The sequence below is a fragment of the Schistocerca gregaria genome, chromosome 4 (assembly GCF_023897955.1).
Source record: "Schistocerca gregaria isolate iqSchGreg1 chromosome 4, iqSchGreg1.2, whole genome shotgun sequence".
Classification (NCBI taxonomy): domain Eukaryota; kingdom Metazoa; phylum Arthropoda; class Insecta; order Orthoptera; family Acrididae; genus Schistocerca; species Schistocerca gregaria.
The window spans coordinates 526,409,722-526,429,964 of NC_064923.1; the positions used below are offsets into that span (position 1 = coordinate 526,409,722).

Consider the following 20,243-nt stretch of genomic DNA (forward strand, 5'->3'; position numbering starts at 1 on the left):
GGAGTAGTCCATTCCTTTTCAACTGAAGTGCCGACTGAGATATTGATTATCACACTATCTATAGCCTCAGAGAAATTGAACCATATCTCTGCATTTCTTAGTACTTCTGTATCCCACTTCTTTGTGCCTTGATTCTTCTTGACTAGTCTCTTAAATTTCATACTCATTTTCACCATTACCAAACTGTGAGCTGAATCTATATCTGCCCCTGGGTTCAACTTAGAATCCAATAGTGTCAGAATTTCTGCCTGACCATGACGTAATCTGACTGTAAGTCCCGGCTGTTTTGACTTGCTGATCTGTCGAAGAGCTGCCGCGCAGTTACGCTCGTCCTCTACATGCGGCGCTGTCTGCCAGCCAGCCAGCGGCCGCTAGACCCGGACTCGGTTATGATTTGACTGTTAAAGTGTACAAACGACTTATTCTGTTTACTTGATCTGTGACTTTCATGTATTGCGTCTTCCTTGAAATATATTTGTTCAACTTGAAGTTATAACAATTGGCGACGAGTTAGTGCTTTTCCTTTTCCATCGTTGACCCACATGTTTCCATGACTACTTTAGAGCAACTATTGCAAGGTCTCATAGAACAGCAAATGCTTCTCACAATTCGTGATTTCGTCGCGTCGTTGTCTTTACATCCTTTCCCTCCTTACGACGAGATGGCGGAAGACTGGTCTGATTACGAAAAACGTCTTCGACAGCACTTCTTGGTATTTCATGTCGCGGACGAACAAACATGCAAGTCTCTGTTCCTTTCATGAATTTCACCTCAAATGTATCAGTTGTTGTCGCAATTGGCTCCTTTGCAAGATCCTGCGTCTTTGTCCTTTGCTGAAATGTGCTCACTTCTGTCCGTCTATTTTCAAAAGCAAACGCATGTAGTAGCCTTTTATCGTTGTCAAAAACAACCGATTCAGTCCTATCGCGCTTGGGCTGCTGAACTTCGCGGCCTCAGTAGAAAGTGTCAATTTGCTACTGAAGTACACAAAGAATCCTTCGCCGATTCCATGGTACAGGATGCTATTATCCGATCGGCGCCCGACAAAGAAGTTAGACAACGTGCCCTTCAGTTGGCAAATCCGACTCTAGATGAAGTCCTATCCATCGCACCGTCTTTTGAAATTTCTCGCGCCGCTGGAGCGCAAATAGAGGCATGGGGCGACGTCGGGGAAATACAACCTCTGTGCGCAGTTGACGCAGCGTGTGGCGTGTCTCCGCCGGCCGACTTAGCCGCAGTACGCTCCAACCGTAAACAAACCTCTAAGAAACTGCAGCAAAACCCACGGCAACTCCCTTCATGTCCGCGGTGTTTTACAAAACATTCACGAGAAGATTGTCCACAAAGTTGGGCCGTGTGTCACAAATGCATAAAAAAAAAAGAAATGGTCACGTGTCATCCATTTGCAAATCCGACTGCATACATGATGTTTATGAACATGACGCTGATTCTGATTCTGTGTTGTCTGTCAATTGTACTTCTTGCCTTTCAGGGAAGTTATTCCTCACTGTCCAAATATTTGGTCGACATGTTCGCATGCAGGTGGATACTGGTTCTGCTGCCACTATCATCAATTCTCAGAAGTATCTTCTGAAGGTGGCAGGGGTAAAATACAGGGAGCGAAAGGCTATTTACAATTTGTACAGAAACCAGATGGCAGTTATAAGAGTATGAAAGGGAAGCAGTGGTTGGGAAGGGAGTGAGACACGGCTGTAACCTCTCCCCAATGTTATTCAATCTGTATATTGAGCAAGCAGTAAAGGAAACAAAAGAAAAATTTGGAGTAGGCATTAAAATCCATGGAGAAGAAATAAAAACTTTGAGGTTCACCGATGACATTGTAATTCTGTCATAGACAGCAAAGAACTTGGAAGAGCAGTTGAACGGAATGGACAGTGTCTTGAAAGGAGGATATAAGATGATCATCAACAAATGCAAAACGAGGATAATGGAATGTAGTCAGGTGGTGCTGAGGGAATTAGATTAGGAAATGAGACACTTTAAGTAGTAAATGAGTTTTGCTATTTGGGGGCAAAATAACTGATGATGGTCGAAGTAGAGAGGATATAAAATGTTGACTGGCAATGGCAAGGAAAGCGTTTCTGAAGAAGAGGAATTTGTTAACATCGAGTATAGATTTAAGTGTCAGGGAGTCATTTCCGAAAGTATTTGTATGGAGAGTAGCCATGTATGGAAGTGAAACATGGACGGTAAATAATTTGGCCAAGAACAGAATAGAAGCTTTCGAAATGTGGTGCTACAGAAGAATGCTGAACATTAGATGGGTAGATCACGTAACTAATGAGGAGGTATTGAATAGAATAGGGGAGAAGAGGAGTTTGTGGCACAACTTGACAAGAAGAAGGGACTGTTTAGTAGGAAACGTTCTGAGGCATCAAGGGATCACCAATTTAGCATTGGAGGGCAGCGTGGAGGGTAAAAATGGTAGAGGGAGACCAAGAGATGAATACACTGAACAGACTCAGAAGGATGTAGGATGCAGTAATTACTGGGAGATGAAGAAGCTTGCACAGGATAGACTAGCATGGAGAGCTGCATCAAACCAGTCTCAGGACTGAAGACCACAACAACAACGACAACAATCTTCAGTTGGCTTCTCCAATCCTGTCACTGTCACTAGGCAATTACAGACTTACAATAAACAGAAGATTTCTCTCTTGGGACAATTTGATGCTGAGGTATCTTACAAATCTGTCGTTCGCACTGTTCCCATATTTGTGGTCGGCCATAATATCGCGGAGAATCTTTTTGGTTTCGATGCCTTTCGCGTTTTTGGGTTCTCCATAGATGACTCTGTCGATATCGTCTCTGATGCTATTCCTTATATCCTATTGGATTCCTTGTCGACGACATTTTCGTCCCTTTTTTCTCCTAGGTTAGGCCGTGCAAACGACTTTGAAGCTCATATCACGCTCAAACCCACTGCTCGGCCTAAGTTTTTTCGGGCTCGGCCCATTCTTGTGGTCCTTCGTGATCAGGTCAAACGGGAGCTGGATCGTCTCACTGATTCAGGGGTCTTGCTTCCTGTCACTTCCAGTGAGTGGTCCTCTCCTGTCGTTGTCGTTGCTAAGCCAAATGGCGACATTCGTCTCTGTGGCGATTTGAAAGCCACTGTAAATGAACATTGCCTTATCGACACTTACCCTATGCCCCGACCTGAAGAATTGTTCACTAAACTTGCTGGAGGCCAGTATTTTTCTAAACTTGACCTGTCAGAAGCTTATCATCAATTTCCTCTCGACGCTGCTTCCCGGCAGTTTCTGGTCCTTAACAAGCCTTTCGGCCTCTATCATACCAACGATTGCCATTCGGGGTTGCCAGCGCCCCTGCTCTCTTTCAGAGATTCTTGGAACAATTATTCCTCACTGTCCATGGGTGTAAAAATTACCAGGCCGACATTGATGTCACTGGCTCCACCACTGACGAACATCTTCAAAATCTCTGCACACTTTTTCATGTGTTATAGACTGCCGGTCTTAGTGTAATCTTCAGAAATCAAAATTTTTTCAGGCTTGTGTCACGTATTTGGGGTTTCAACTCTCTCGGGATGGTATTCGTCTGCTTCAGCAGACTGTCGCTGCGATCGATGCCCTTCCTCGCCCTACTTCTGTTAAGGAACTGCAGGCCTTCTTGGGGAAAATAACATACTATCACAAGTTTTTACCATCTGCTGCTTCGGTGGCTCAGCCGTTGCATCGCCTGTTGCATAAACACGTGCATTTTCACTAGTCCGCGTCATGCGATGCGGCTTTCCAGAAATTGAAGACTATGCTGAAACAGGCCCCGTGCCTGGCTACTTATCCACCTGGCCAACATCTTCTTCTTGCGACGGACGCCTCTCAATAAGGGGTTGGTGCAGTCCTTGCGCACCATTTTTCTGACGGTTCTGAACAACCCATTGCTAATGCCTCCAAAACATTCACGGATGCCCAACAATTCTCAAATTGAAAAAGAAGCTTTGGTCATTATTTATGCTCTTCATAAGTTTGATGTTTTTCTCTATCGATCCAAATTTCATCTTGTTACTGATCACAAACCACTTGTTTCCTTGTTTCGTCCATCAACGTCACTTGCCGACAAGGCTGCACACCGCCTCCAACATTTGGTTTTAACTTGTCTCGTTTCAATTATGAGATTCATTTCCGGACGACGGCCCAACATGTGAATGCTGATGCACTGTCTCGCCATCCCATGGGTCCTGATCTGGCATTAGATAGGGATGAACTTTTGTGTTTCCACCGGGATGTTGCCGAGCAGCGGGTTGTGGACAGGTTCCCCATCACCGGGGACCGGCTGGCAGCTGCTACGGGTTCTGGCCCTATCCTCTCCCGGGTTTTACGCTGTATTCAGAAGGGTTGGCCAGATCGTCCGTCCGCTAAGACTTCTGATCTGTTGCGGAACTACTATGCTTTGCGTCACCGCCTCACAGCTAGAGATGGTGTTGTCCTCCTTTCCACCGAAAATGCTTCGCCGCGTGTTGTGGTACCTGCGTCTCTGCGTGCTTTGGTCTTGCGCCTCCTTCACCAAGGGCACTGAGGTGTCTCTCGCTCAAAATCTCTGGCGCGCCGTCATGTGTACTGGCCCGGCATCGACTCTGAAATCGCACACATGGTTGCTGCCTGCGGCCCTTGTTCATCGCAGGATGCCGCCCCAAAGTCATCTTTGTCACCGTGGCCTTCACCTGAGAAGCCCTGGGAGTGTATTCATGCTGACTTAACGGGACCTGTTTTAGGTACTTATTGGCTTCTCGTTATTGACGCCTACTCTAACTTTCCTTTTATTGTCCGTTGCACGTCGCCTACCACCATGGCAACCACCAATGCTCTAGCCCGCACTTTCTCTTTGGAAGGCTTTCCCTCTTCTCTTGTTACTGATAATGGTCCGCAATTTGCCTCTTTCGATTTTGCGGATTTTTGTGCCTGTCACGGAGTCATGCATGTCACGGCCCCTCCGTTCTATCCACAGTAAAACAGTGTGGCTGAACGACTGGTCCGCACATTTAAGGCTCAGATGAGGAAACTCCTGACTTCTTCTACTGCTGATTATGTGCTTTTCCAATTTCTGGGTGGGTGACCACAGCCCGGCTGAGCTCTTACATGGCCGACAGCCCCCCACGCTACTTCATCATCTGCAGTCTTCGACCTCACGGCCATGGGTGCCTTCGCTTGGCCAGTTCACCGCCGGCGATCTTGTATGGGTTCGGGGATATGGCAGGGCGGCCAAAATGGAGTCCTGGCCACATCTTACGACACCGTGGCCGACGCATGTATGAAATCCAGACGGACACGGGTGTTGCAGTGCATCATTCGGACCAGCTTCGGACTCGTGTGCCAGCAACACCGGTTCCAGATGTCGCTACACCACCTTCGGCTCCACCTGATGCTCGGGATCCTGGAATCTCTCATTACTCAGAACGCAGTCCTCTCACCATCATATCTGTGACAGCACAAGAACTGATGCCACCAGGAGATGTGCCCATGCAGGAACCAGATGACCGTCATCTGTCAGAGCAACTGTACTCGCCTCCTTCTCCTACGGACACAGACACATCGCCAATGTGTTCTGTTAAAACAACTGGACTTGCCGCAATGGGCAGATTTGTGCATGGGGTCCCAGCAGATTCGACCCCCATGTCTCCTGTCATTTTGACCCATTATCATCAGGGACACTTCCGTCTGTACGAGAAGCCTCCTCCTCGAGACTCTACGGCCAGTCAAACAACACATATGAAAGTTAGCAATCTACAGGCCACCTCCATCAAGACCTCTGCAAAAACGTAAAACGGGGGAAAGTGTTGTGACTCACCGATCTTTCAAAGTGCTGCTGCGCAGTTACGCGCGTCCTCTACATGGTGCGCTGTCTGCCAGCCATGCGGCAACAGCGCCACCTAAGCGGCCAGCCAGCCAGCGGCCGCTAGACCCGGACTCAGTTATGATTTAAATGTTAAAGTGTACACACGTCTTCCTCTGTTTACTTGATCTGTGACCTTCATGTATTGCGTCTTCCTTGAAATATATTTGTTCAACTTGAAGTTATAATACCGGCCTTTTCCAAGTGTACCTCCTCAGCACATGATTCTTGAACAGAGTATTTGCTATTACAACATTTATTGCAGAATTCAACAAGGTTTTCTACTCTCTCATTCCTAGTACCAAGCCAATATACTCCTGTAGCCCTTTTTTTCTATTCCTTCTCTTACAACTGCATTCCAATCCCCCAGGACTCTTAGATTTCCCTCTCCTTTTACATACTGAATTACCTGTTGAACATCCTCAAACACTGTCTCAGCCTCTTCATCTTCTGCTTGTGATGTTGGCACATATAACTGAAGTTTTTTGTCAGTGTTGGTTTGCTGTCAATTCTGATGAGGACAATCATGTCTTTGAACTGTTCACAGTAACCGACTCTCTGCCATACCTTTTATTCATAATGAATCCTACTCCCATTTTACAATTTTCTGCTGCTGTTGTTGTTACCCTTTACTCATCAGGCCAAAAATTGTTGCCTTCTTTCCATTTCACTTCACTGACCCCCATTATACACTACTGGACATTAAAATTGCTACACGACGAAGATGACGTGCTACAGATGCAAAATTTAACCGGCAGGAAGAAGATGCTGTGATATGCAAATGATTAGGTTTCAGAGCATTCACACAAGGTTGCCGCTGGTGGTGACACATACAACGTGCTGACATGAGGAAAGTTTCCAACTGATTTCTCATACCCATACAGCAGTTGACCAGCGTTGCCTGGTGAAACCTTGTTCTGATGCCTTGTGTAAGGAGAAGAAAAGCGTACCATCATGTTCCCGACTTTGATAAATGTCAGATCGTAGCTTATCACAATTGCGGTTTATCGTGTCGCGACATTGCTGCTAGCATCGGTTGAGATCCAATGACTGTTTGCAGAGTACTGAATTTGTGGGTTCCGGAGGGTAATACGGAACGCCGTGCTGGATCCCAATGGTCCCGTATCACTAGCAGTCGAGATGGCTGTAACAGATCGTGCAGCGACGTCTCGATCCCTGAGTCAACAGATGGGGACGTTTGCAAGACAACAACCATCTGCACGAACAGTCTGACGATGTTTGCAGCAGCATGGACTATCAGCTCGGAGATCATGGCTGCGGCTACCCTTGACACTGCATCACAGACAGGATGCCTGTGATGGTATACTCAACAATGAACCTGGCTGCACGAATGGCAAAACGTCATTTTTTTCGGATGAATCCAGGTTCTGTTTACAGCATCATGATGGTCGCATCCATGTTTGGTGACATCGCGGTGAACACACATTGGAAGCATGTATTCATCATCGCCATACTGGCGTATCATCCGGCGCGATAGTATGGGGTGCTATTGGTTACACGTCTCAGTCACTTCTTGTTCGCATTGACGGCACTTTGAACAGTGGATGTTACATTTCAGATGTTTTACGACCCGTGGCTCTACCCTTCACTCGATCCACGCAAAATCCTACATTTCAGCAGGATAATGCACGGCCGCATGTTGCAGGTCCTTTACAGACCTTTCTGGATACAGAAAATGTTGGACTGATGCCCTGGCCAGGACATTCTCCAGATCTCTGACCAATTGAAAACGTGTGGCCAATGGTGGCCAAGCAACTGGCTCATCACAATACGCCAGTTACTACTCTTGATGGACTGTGGTATCGGGTTGACTGTACCTGTACACGCCATCCAAGCTCTGTTTGACTCAATTCCCAGGCATATCAAGGCCGTTATTACGACCAGACATGGTTGTTCTGGGTACTGATTTCTCAGGATCTATGCACCCAAATTTAGTGAAAATGTAATCACATGTCAGTTCTAGTATAATATATTTGTCCAAAGAATACCTGCTTATCATCTGCATTTATTGTTGGTGTAGCAATTTTAATGGCCAGTAGTGACCTAGATAGAGTTTTAGCATTTCCATTTTTGGAATTGTAGCTATCCTACCATGTTCAAATTCCTTAAATTGCACACCCTGACTCATAAAACATTATCTTCTTGTTGTTATTCAATCCTTTTCTCGTGGTCAGTTTTCTCTTGGCACTCCGCTCCCAGAGATCTGAATGGGGGCTGCTCTGGTATCTTTTGCCAATTGACATAATATCATAACACTTTTTCCTGTGGATAACATGTTTCTTTAATGCAGTGGTTTCCATGGTCTTCTACGTCCTCATGTTGATCATTGCTGTTTCTTCCACCTTTTAGGGACAGTTTCCCACCCAATGGAAAGATAGTGCCCTCTTTGACCAAACTGTTGGCAGAATGAGGGTGACTTCTAATGATGGAAGTCCTCTGCCATTGCCAATGATTTTTATTCCAAATTTAAGCTGTGTGAGGTTATGAACCAGGGACCAAGGATGTTCTGATTTCTAGTCAAAGACGCTACCTCTAGACCTTGGGTTTGCTACTAATCACTGTAAATTCCCTCTGATTCTGGTCCAGTTACGCACAGTCTGGCAGCATGCTCCATGACAACAGGCCCATGTCAGTTTGCAGCTTGCTATGGGGCAGCCAGCAGCAAATGCTGGTCTGGGCAGTCAGTTCCACCAGACCAGCTCAAGATGCTAAGTTCATTACCATGGACTTAGGTGACCCTAGTGGCTACTAAACGTCTGCCTTGAAATGCAGTGGTTCACAGGCAGGGTGGTACTGCTACCATCCCACCACACCAGGGCGAGCTTCTAACCCAATAGCCATGGCCACCTACAGGAATCAGCAAAAGTACATGTTATTGTCATTGCTCATTCAGGGCTGCATAGTGTTAACTCTGCCACATGCTGCTAATTGGGGTAAACAATGTCAGCAAAGAAGGATGTGGATGTCAACTGGCCATCACATTGCCATTTCTTCTCAACATCATCAGCATGGACCGTGGTCCATGCACCTGCAATGGGCATATCCAGCAGTGCCACACCATTCTGACATTGCATCAAAAGATGAATAAAATATATCTTATGTTGCAGCAGAATTTTCCCAGCCCTCCTTGACCAGCACTTCTGTCTCCACAACCAACTGAAATTACCATTTCAAACAATACATGTATTCAAATTTCCTTTACATCAACCTACTTCAGAAATGCCACAAACAGCAGGTTATGTTCAGTGTTATTCGAATTTTTGTCATGGCTTCTGTGACACCACTTTTTTTGTTTCAGCTACAGTATTTCAAAAGAAGTTGATTAACTCTGACATAAATTGCTTGACATACATCAAATCTAGGAACTTTTTTCAGGTGGAAAAAGATAAGCAGATACAACTGATCTTCAATCAGCATGAAACTAAAGCAAAATATTAACTTTTGTAGCCCAACAATGTGGATACATTTCAAACAGTTGCTGGTGCATGTGAGGTCAATTCAGTCTAATTTTTACCTTCATAAGATAATTGTAGGAGAGAGCAATGAATTAGTTGACTCAGGTGACGAGAAACTGAAATAATCCTGAAATTTACCCCTAGTCTCTGTTTTGATCTCATCAAAATGTTTGGATTGATTGAAATATTTGACACACACAAGACTAAAAAGCAGCAGAGAAGTACTTAAAAATACTCTTTAGTATAACACATTTTTAAAATGGACTGTAAAGTGTAAAATAATTTATCAAATGCCAAAAAGATGTTTAGCACATTCAGATAGTCCTGAAAACCTGTACTTGTGAATTTGTTATAGCTATGAAAATACTTGTCGAATTTAAAAAGAAAAATGTGGGCTGCATGCAGTACATACTTGGTGCTTGAATGAATAGTACCCCTCCCTACTATTATCTATTGCAAGCACCCCTCGCCATCAATTTTCTGTTTCAAATTCTAAAAGTATTTTCACAGCTATTAAAAATTCACTATCACATATATTTAGGACTCTTGTATGGGATTCTGAATCTTTATGGTGCTATGAGAAATTATTTTATATATATGGTCCATTTTAAAGTGTGTAATATTAAGAAGTTTTTCATTTAAATAATTGTTTCTTGTTGCAATAAAATAATTTTAATATAAATAATATTAAACACAGAAGTACAGAGCATGTCTGGAAAGTAAATTCCGCTTCGTTCTACCACCACCACAGCACTTGTGTTGCAGTTACTCACATTTGCACCAGACTCACTGTTTTGTTGCCTTTCCACTGAAAGCCACACTGTGTTATGTTTACATTTCTTAGTGAGTGTTCAAAGGAACCCACTGACGGTGAAATGCATTCTGTAAAATGATTTTTGAATGCAAAGAATGTTACGCCAGCTGAAATTCATCATCAACTTGCAGAGATTCATGGTGAAAATGTAATGACTGATGGAATGGTGAGAAAGTGAGTGAGACAGGTCAATTATGGAAGACTCAATGCTCATGATGAAGCACAGAATGGGTAGCCTTCTGCTGTCAATGATGGTTTGGTTGAGAAAGTGAATGAGGGAATTCGAGAAAACATACAGTCCACAGTAAGATTGCTTCGTGATGAGTTTCTATAAATTTCAAAAACTGTTTCGCATGAGACTGTCACAAATTGCTTCAACTTTCACAAACTGTGTTCCCATTGGTTCCAAAAATGCTTATACATGTCCACAAAATGAAGTGATTTGGAAGTACTTGGACATTTCTTGCCCAATATAGAATTGTGACTCATGATGAAACTAGGTTTATCATAACACTTCAGAATCAAGACAACTGTCAACAGAGTGAAGGTACTCACAATCCCCCCAAAAACACAAAAATTCACAACAATGTAATCAGCACAAAAAGTCAAGTGCACTGTGTTCTGAAACAGATATGGCATTCTGCTTGTTGAGTTACTTCCCAGAGATGAAACCATCAATGTGGTACAATAGTAGTCACAATCAAGCTACAGTAGCCCATTCCAAACAGTATTGTAAAGTGCTTAAAATGTTATTAGCAAGGCAAAAAGTATGTGGTATGCAAATAGAATAGCTAATTCACAGGATAAAATTAAAGCCATATAGTCAGTTGTGAAGGAAGTGTCTGGTCAGCAGCACAAGGTTGACGATATAAAGTCAGTTTGCAGTAATAATATTTCTGTTACTTATAAATCAGATATATGTACAGTAGTTAACAATCATTTTCTGGGAATTGCTGGTGAATTAAATAAAAATTTAGGATCTACAGGAAATCATATAAATTTCTTAGCAAAAGCCTTTCCGAGATTGACGTTTGAAATACTCCTCTGTGATACAGACAAGAGGGAGATTGAGACAATAATCAAATCACTGAAGACTAAGGACCCTCATGGTTATGATGGAGTGTCTAGTAGAATATTAAAGTACTGTGCTGCACATGTTAGCCCTGTATTTAGCCATATTTGTAATTTTTCTTTTACGAATGGTCAGTTTCCTGAGCGATTAAAGTACTCAGTAGTAAAGCCGCTTTATAAAAAGGAAGAAAGGGATAATGTAGATAATTTTAGACCTATTTCTATGCCATCAGCGTTTGGAAAAGTTATCGAAAAGGCTGTGTATGTAAGGTTAATTGATCATTTTATATCACACGATTTGCTATCAAATGTACAGTTTGGCTTTAGAAGTCGTTTGACAACTGGAAATGCTATATTCTCTTTTCTCTGTGAGGTCCTGGATGGGCTAAACAAAAAGTTTCGAACACCTGGCGTATTTTTTGATTTAACAAAGGCATTTCACTGTGATGATCACACAATATTGCTCCAGAAGTTGGACCATTATGGAATAAGGGGAGTAGCTCACAATTGGTTCACCTCTTACTTTAGCAACATGCAGCAAAAGGTCATTATTCACAATGTTGATAACGGCTGTGATGTGGGATCTGAGTGGGGTATTGTCAAGTGGGGGGTGCCCCAGGGATCAGTGTTCGGGCCACTCCTGTTCCTTATTTATATAAATTATATGCTCTCTAGTATTATGGTTAACTCTAAAATATTTCTGTTTGCTGATGACACTAGCTTGGTAGTAAAGGATGTTGTGTGCAGCATTGACTCGGTTTCAAGTAGAGCAGTACATGACCTTGTAGAAAATAAACTAACGTTAAATCACAGTAAGACTCAGTTTTTACAGTTCCTAACACACAATTCAACAAAACCTGACGTTTTAATCTCACAGAATGGGCATATGATTAGTGAAACTAAACAGTCCAAATTACTAGGTGTTCAGATAGATAGTAAGTTGTCGTGGAAAGCCCACATTCAGGATCTTGTTCAAAGACTTAATACTGCCATTTTCACTATTCGAACGGTATCGAAAGTGAGTGATATTTTGACACGTAAATTATTCTACTTTGCTTATTTTCATTCACTTATGTCGCATGGTGTTGTGTTTTGGGGTAACTCTTCCCATTCTAGAAGGGTATTTTTGGCTCAGAAATGGGCGGTTCGAGCAATAAGTGGTGTGAGTTCACGAACCTCTTGTCGACCTCTTTTCACGAGTCTGGGTATTTTGACATTGGCCTCTCAATATGTATATTCCTCATTGTCGCTTCTTGTTACCCATATTAGTTTATTTCCAAGAATAAGCAGCTTTCACTCGGTTAATACTCGCCAGAAATCAAACCTCCATTTGGATCGGACTTCCTTAACTCTTGTGCAAAAAGGTGTGCAGTATACTGCTGCATCCATTTTCAATAAGCTGCCACTCGAATTAAAAAATCTTAGCAGTAATCCACGTGCTTTCAAATCGAAACTGAAGAGTTTCCTCATGGGTCATTCCTTCTATTCTGTCGAGGAGTTCCTTGAAAAATTAAGATGATTCTCATTGTATTGCTGATAGCGTTTGCTTAAACTTATGGACTGATTTTCTTCCAGGTTCATGAACATTTATTTTTATCTGTTATTACTTTTTATGTTGTAAGTTCATGTACTGACACGTTCCATGACCTTGGAGATTTGCTCCTCAATTTGGTCCTACGGAACTTGACATTTAAATAAATAAATAAATAAATACTGTGCAACACTGAGCAAACTTCAGCATGTAATATAAAACAAGCTTGGGATGTTCAGTCAAGGCCTATGTTGCTACATGACACCACACTCATTCCCATTCTGTTGATGTAACTCAAAACTTTATTCAGTCCCAATCCCGCACTTTATGATTACCACTTGTTCTTGAACTGGACTGTGATTTTGAGGGAAGATGCTTTGAAAGCAAAGACGATACTGAAAACAGTATTTAGCAGTGGCTATCTTCACTGGCGGCATCTTTCAATGGAGTGGACATGGAAAAGTTGGTTTCCTGCTATTACAAATGTCTGAACAATGGTGGCAACTGTGTAGCAAAATAATTTAAGAAATCCTCTTTCTTGTAAAATAAATTTTGGTTTCAAAGAAGTGTTTTTAGAGTTTTTCTCCAATTGGTACTTACTTTCCTGACATGTCTCATAATAGTTTTGAGTTGTCTGACGCTAATGCTAACTTTTTTCGCTAATGCTAACTTTTTTGCAATAGTGCAGAACTTTAAACACAAGCTACTGATGTTATCAGCATAATTGGTAATGTATTAACCATCAAATGTTTGCCTAGTTCCATAGGGGCTTATGGGCGCTCAACATCGAGGTCATCAGCGCCCAGTTCCATAGGATGTATTAATTATTGGATGTATGATATGTTTTGAAAGTTCGAGAAAATGTGTTAACCACATTGCAAATGAAATATTAATAGTTTGCAAGTAAGTAATAATATGGAATGTAAGTAAAATGTGTTGGAGTACTCACAGACCTAAAGGAAACCATCATAGAACAAATGAGACCTACAGCTACTTCTATCAAAAATCTTTTTTGCGACAGAATAACTGGGGTTACTGTGGCCCAGTTTTTTGGGATTTTTGTATGTGGCAAGAAAACAAATGATAATGGCAGAGAGAAGATTTCAAATATATTTTTCTAGTATTATCAGCCCCCCCCCCCATGAACCATGGACCTTGCCGTTGGTGGGGAGGCTTGCGTGCCTCAGCGATACAGATGGCCGTACCGTAGGTGCAACCACAATGGAGGGGTATCTGTTGAGAGGCCAGACAAACATGTGGTTCCTGAAGAGGGGCAGCAGCCTTTTCAGTAGTTGCAGGGGCAACAGTCTGGATGATTGACTGATCTGGCCTTGCAACATTAACCAAAATGGCCTAGCTGTGCTGGTACTGCGAAAGGCTGAAAGCAAGGGGAAACTACAGCCGTAATTTATCCCGAGGACATGCAGCTTTACTGTATGATTAAATGATGATGACGTCCTCTTGGGTAAAATATTCCGGAGGTAAAATAGTCCCCCATTCGGATCTCCGGGCAGGGACTACTCAGGAGGACGTCGTTATCAGGAGAAAGAAAACTGGCATTCTACGGATCGGAGCGTGGAATGTCAGATCCCTTAATCGGGCAGGTAGGTTAGAAAATTTAAAAATGAAAAAGTTCGGTGGCAGGAGGAACAAGACTTTTGGTCAGGTGAATACAGGGTTATAAATACAAAATCAAATAGGGGTAATGCAGGAGTAGGTTTAATAATGAATAGGAAAATAGGAATGCGGGTAAGCTACTACAAACAGCATAGTGAACGCATTATTGTGGCCAAGATAGACACAAAGCCCATGCCTACGACAGTAGTACAAGTTTATATGCCAAATAGCTCTGCAGATGATGAAGAAATTGATGAAATGTATGATGAGATAAAAGAACTTATTCAGGTAGTGAAGGGAGACGAAAATTTAATAGTCATGGGTGACTGGAATTCGTCAGTAGGAAAAGGGAGAGAAGGAAACATAGTAGGTGATTATGGATTGGGGCTAAGAAATGAAAGAGGAAGCCGTCTGGTAGAATTTTGCACAGAGCATAACTTAATCATAGCTAACACTTGGTTCAAGAATCATAAAAGAAGGTTGTATACATGGAAGAATCCTGGAGATACTAAAAGGTATCAGATAGATTATATAATGGTAAGACAGAGATTTAGGAATCAGGTTTTAAATTGTAGGACATTTCCAGGGGCAGATGTGGACTCTGACCACAATCTATTGGTTATGACCTGTAGGTTAAAACTGAAGAAACTGCAAAAAGGTGGGAATTTAAGGACATGGGATCTGGATAAGCTGAAAGAACCAGAGGTTGTACAGAGTTTCAAGGAGAGCATAAGGGAACAATTGGCAGCAATGGGGGAAAGAAACACAGTTGAAGAAGAATGGGTAGCTCTGAGGGATGAAGTAGTGAAGGCAGCAGAGGATAAAGTAGGTAAAAAGACGAGGGTTGCTAGAAATCCTTGGGTAACAGAAGAAATATTGAATTTAATTGATGAAAGGAGAAAATATAAAAATGCAGTAAATGAAGCAGGCAAAAAGGAATACAAACATCTCAAAAATGAGATCCACAGGAAGTGCAAAATGGCTAAGCAGGGATGGCTAGAGGACAAATGTAAGGATGTAGAAGCTTATCTCACTAGGGGTAAGATAGATACTGCCTACAGGAAAATTAAAGAGACCTTTGGAGAGAAGAGAACCACGTGTATGAATATCAAGAGCTCAGATGGCAATCCAGTTCTAAGCAAAGAAGGGAAGGCAGAAAGGTGGAAGGAGTATATAGAAGGTTTATACAAGGGCGATGTACTTGAGGACAATATTATGGAAATGGAAGAGGATGTAGATGAAGACGAAATGGGAGGTAAGATACTGCGTGAAGAGTTTGACAGAGCACTGAAAGACCTGAGTCGAAACAAGGCCCCCGGAGTAGACAAAGTTCCATTAGAACTACTGACGGCCTTGGGAGAGCCACTCATGATAAAACTCTACCAGCTGGTGAGCTAGATGTATGAGACAGGTGAAATACCCTCAGACTTCAAGAAGAATATAATAATTCCAATCCCAAAGAAAGCAAGTGCTGACAGATGTGAAAATTACCGAACTATCAGTTTAATAAGTCACAGCTGCAGAATACTAACGCGAATTCTTTACAGACGAATGGAAAAACTGGTAGATGCGGACCTCGGGGAGGATCAGTTTGGAATCCGTCGAAATGTTGAAACACGTGAGGCAATACTGACCTTACGACTTATCTTAGAAGAAAGATTAAGAAAAGGCAAACCTACGTTCTTGCATTTGTAGACTTAGAGAAAGCTTTTGACAATGTTGACTGGAATACTCTTTTTCAAATTCTAAAGGTGGCAGGGGTAAAATACAGAAACCAGACAGCAGTCATAATAGTCGAGGGGCATGAAAGGGAAGTAGTGGTTGGGAAAGGAGTGAGACAGGGTTGTAGCCTCTCCCCGATGTTATTCAATCTGTATATTGAGCAAGCAGTAAAGGAAACAAAAGAAAAATTTGGAGTAGGTATTAAAAGTCATGGAGAAGAAATAAAAACTTTGAGGTTCGCCGATGACATTGTAATTCTGTCAGAGACGGCAAAGGACTTGGAAGAGCAGTTGAACGGAAAGGACAGTATCTTGAAAGGAGGATATAAGATGAACATCAACAAAAGCAAAACGAGGGTAATGGAATGTAGTCAAATTAAATCGGGTGATGCTGAGGGAATTAGATTAGGAAATGAGACACTTAAAGTAGTAAAGGAGTTCTGCTATTTAGGAAGTAAAATAACTGATGATGGTCGAAGTAGAGAGGATATAAAATGTAGACTGGCAATGGCAAGGAAAGCGTTTCTCAAGAAGAGAAATTTGTTAACATCGAACATAGATTTATGTATCAGGAAGTCGTTTCTGAAAGTATTTGTTTGGAGTGTAGCCATGTATGGAAGTGAAACATGGACGATAACTAGTTTGGACAAGAAGAGAATAGAAGCTTTCGAAATGTGGTGCTACAGGAGAATGCTGAAGATTAGATGGGTAGATCACGTAACTAATGAGGAGGTATTGAATAGGATTGGGGAGAAGTGAAGTTTGTGGCACAACTTGACTAGAAGGAGGGATCGGTTGGTAGGACATGTTTTGAGGCATCAAGGGATCACAAATTTAGCATTGGAGGGCAGCGTGGAGGGTAAAAATCGTAGAGGGAGACCAAGAGATGAATACACTAAGCAGATTCAGAAGGATGTAGTTTGCAGTAGGTACTGGGAGATGAAGCAGCTTGCACAGGATAGAGTAGCATGGAGAGCTGCATCAAACCAGTCTCAGGACTGAAGACAACAACAACAAGAACAGTATTATCAGACATTTGTTTCATTAATTAAAAAAGATATTAAGCAAAATACATCCACTTCTGTTGCTGTGGAGCCATAAAAAAGTGGTCTAGTGTTATTTGCAATTGGGACTACTTTGACCAACTCAGTCATCTCTTCACAAAAAAGTGCTAATACTGTGTAGAAAAAAACCCTCAATAAATGTAGACAACAGGAGCATGAGGAACAAATAAAACACTAAATTTTGAAGTCAATAACAGGAAATATTGAACTTTATTTAGAAAGTAATACAGTTGATATACAAGGGTACAATATTTTATCAATGAGCTAATTCATTTTCAAGTTAAAAAATTATACACTACAGTAACTTTTTACAACGAGAAAATACTATGTGTTAAGGACACTGTACTGTATGGATATGAGCTTTGTTACCAAACAGCTGAAACTCTAGCACACTACATGAAGATACCAACATTTTGTTAGTCTAATGGAACTGATGATTCTTATCAAGTTCATGCAAGGGTAACATAGTTCATCTTTCTGTTCTATCTGTTAGTAGCAGCACTTTGTCTTTTGCACACAGTTCACTTTAGCGCCTTCATTATTCACCTGAGTCACAATTACAGGATGTTTTTCTTTTTCATTTAAGACTATAATGTATTGTCCAACTGCTAATTTATCTTTGATCTGTTTGTGTTAGTGGACAGCATCTTCCACACCACAGAAACTTTGCAAATCACCATACATATTTGCACAAAATCATGAGAAGCTCAACAATCATTGGGGTTACTTTGGCCCCGCTAAAGTATCCACATATATTGCAAAACATTACACAATTGTACAAAATTGTTTAATACATTATAGAAATTGTATTTCTCAGAAACAACAGTTCCACACCTTATGACCTAATTCTGATGTAATCAAGAATTACACTAACCTTATTTGTAAGTTAACTTATTTGAACTTCCAGGCAGAAGTGATTGAAGGTAACAATTGCTAAAATATTTACAACCAACATGGAGTAAAATGCAGCAAACACAATATTACTTAATGAAGTTCATAGCCTGATAGGCAGTAATTTGACCATTGTGAATGCATAACGACACATTTGCTCCAAGCTAATGACATAACTTGAGTGGAGGAAGAATTTAAAACTCTTTCCAGGCAGTGGCCCAAAGTTACTCACAAGCTCTATCAATATTAACCCTTTCACTGCTACAGATGACCTCTTTGCATTCCAAGCTAAGGCTGTTTTTGTTATGACTGTACTGCTCACCAAATGCTGGTGCCAATGCTGAGAGATGGTATTCCGGAGAATTATGAAACACTTATCATCCAATTTTTCAAAAACTATTAAGTGAAAAAAATCGTTTTTACACATCTTACACTATGGTATCTGCACTCTATAAAGAAGTGAATTTCTTTTAGTTATCCATCATATTTACTGCACTGCATCAGATTAAGTGTAACATTTCATGAAATTTTAATAACTGTGCAGAGGTAAAAATATATTGTGTGAACTTTGCTTATGGTTGTTTATATATAATACATCACAGTGAATGAAATGTAAATAAGATATCGAAATTTTATTTAAATTGAGAGCAGAAGGCTATCTCATTTCATCCTTGTGTTATTGGGTTTCAGATTTGAAGGACAGTTTTGTGTGATGTGCCCATTTATGTCCTTGCAAAATGTTATCCTTGGGGTTATAACCGCAGTAATGTGTCAGGAACAATTCAAGATATCAAAATAATGTTTTCTGCAAATGATAGCACCAACAATAAATGTATGTTGTATGATAAATATTCGAAACTTTTTTATTCACAGAGATATGGAAATAACTCATCTGAAGAAGTGAGAGGTAGGCAGTTCAGGACACATTCAGACGTCCATAGCACTGCAGGAAAATCCAAATGGCACATGTATACATGTCCATGACACCTGGACAATGCCATAACAGGAAATGTATGTGTGTCCACTGCCGCAAAATGGATTAATACTCAAGCAGCGTTGGTTACCTTGGCCTCTTGTGAGTAACTTTTAGGCACTGCTTAGAAAAAAAGTCTAAAATTTTTCCCCTACTCTAGTTGCATAGCTTTGTCATCACAGGCGCATTTGTATGTGACAGATGCTGCAGCTAAAAACAATCATGTATTTAGGAATTACAGACATTAGCTTCCAGTGGACACTGATTTAAATCAATGGGGAAAGTTTAAAATTTGTGCTGGACTGGGATTTGAACCCAGGGCTCCTACTCATTAGGCAGATGCACTAACCACTGCACCATCCGGACACAGTGGCCTGTGTGACTGTATGCACTACCCTAATATGTCTCTCATCAGATCGAAATTCTCGCCTTATCCAGACACACCTATCGTAGTGCCCCATTATCCACATTACTTGCGGCATTTCACCAGTTGCCATAATTTTGGACATGTCCAAAATAACAGGCATCATTTTGATTTAGCAGCCACTATGAATTAAGACCAAGGTGAATTACAGAAATAGGGTGGAACTGGGCATTGATTGAAATCAGCAGGGAAAGTTGAAAATCTGTGCCAGACTGGAATTCGAACCTGGGCCTCCTGCTTACTAGGCACATGCAGTGACCACAGTGCCATCCGGACACAGTGGTCATCTAGTCATTGCGTCTGCATGGACTACCCTAGCATGCCTCCTTTCGGATGTTTCAAAAAGAACAGACACCACATATACATAACTGAGGCAAGGATGGCCAGTGGTCTCTTCAGTGCAGATACGCACCAGGCACAAACTCTTACAGGAACTGGCAAAATGCCACGAGTAATGAGGGTATTGGGCAAGGGGCCCACAATAGTAGTTTATGGATAAGTTGGGACTTTGGGTCTAACAAGAGGCATGCTGTGGTAGTCTGTGCAGTTGCAATGACCACTGTGTCCAGATGGTTCAGTGGTCACATCTGCCTAGCAAGCAGGAGACCTGGGTTTGAATCGGAGTCTGCCACAAATTTTCAACTTTCTCCATTGGTTAAAATCAATTCCCACTCACAGCAAATGTCTGTGATTCTTTCGTGTGTAAATAATAGTGGATGCTGCATCAAAATGGTATTGTTTTTTTGAACGTGTCCAAAAGAACAGACGATTACACCTCCATCTGTGGTGA

General features: G+C 41.7%; 1 non-coding gene across 1 annotated transcript; it reads right to left on the reverse strand.

Moving 5' to 3' along the window:
- Nucleotides 1-19,322: 19,322 nt before the first annotated feature.
- On the reverse strand, nt 19,323-19,395 carry Trnai-aau (transfer RNA isoleucine (anticodon AAU)). Its single transcript has one exon. It is a non-coding gene; the product is annotated as a tRNA-Ile (tRNA).
- Between the last annotated feature and the right edge of the window lie 848 nt (nt 19,396-20,243).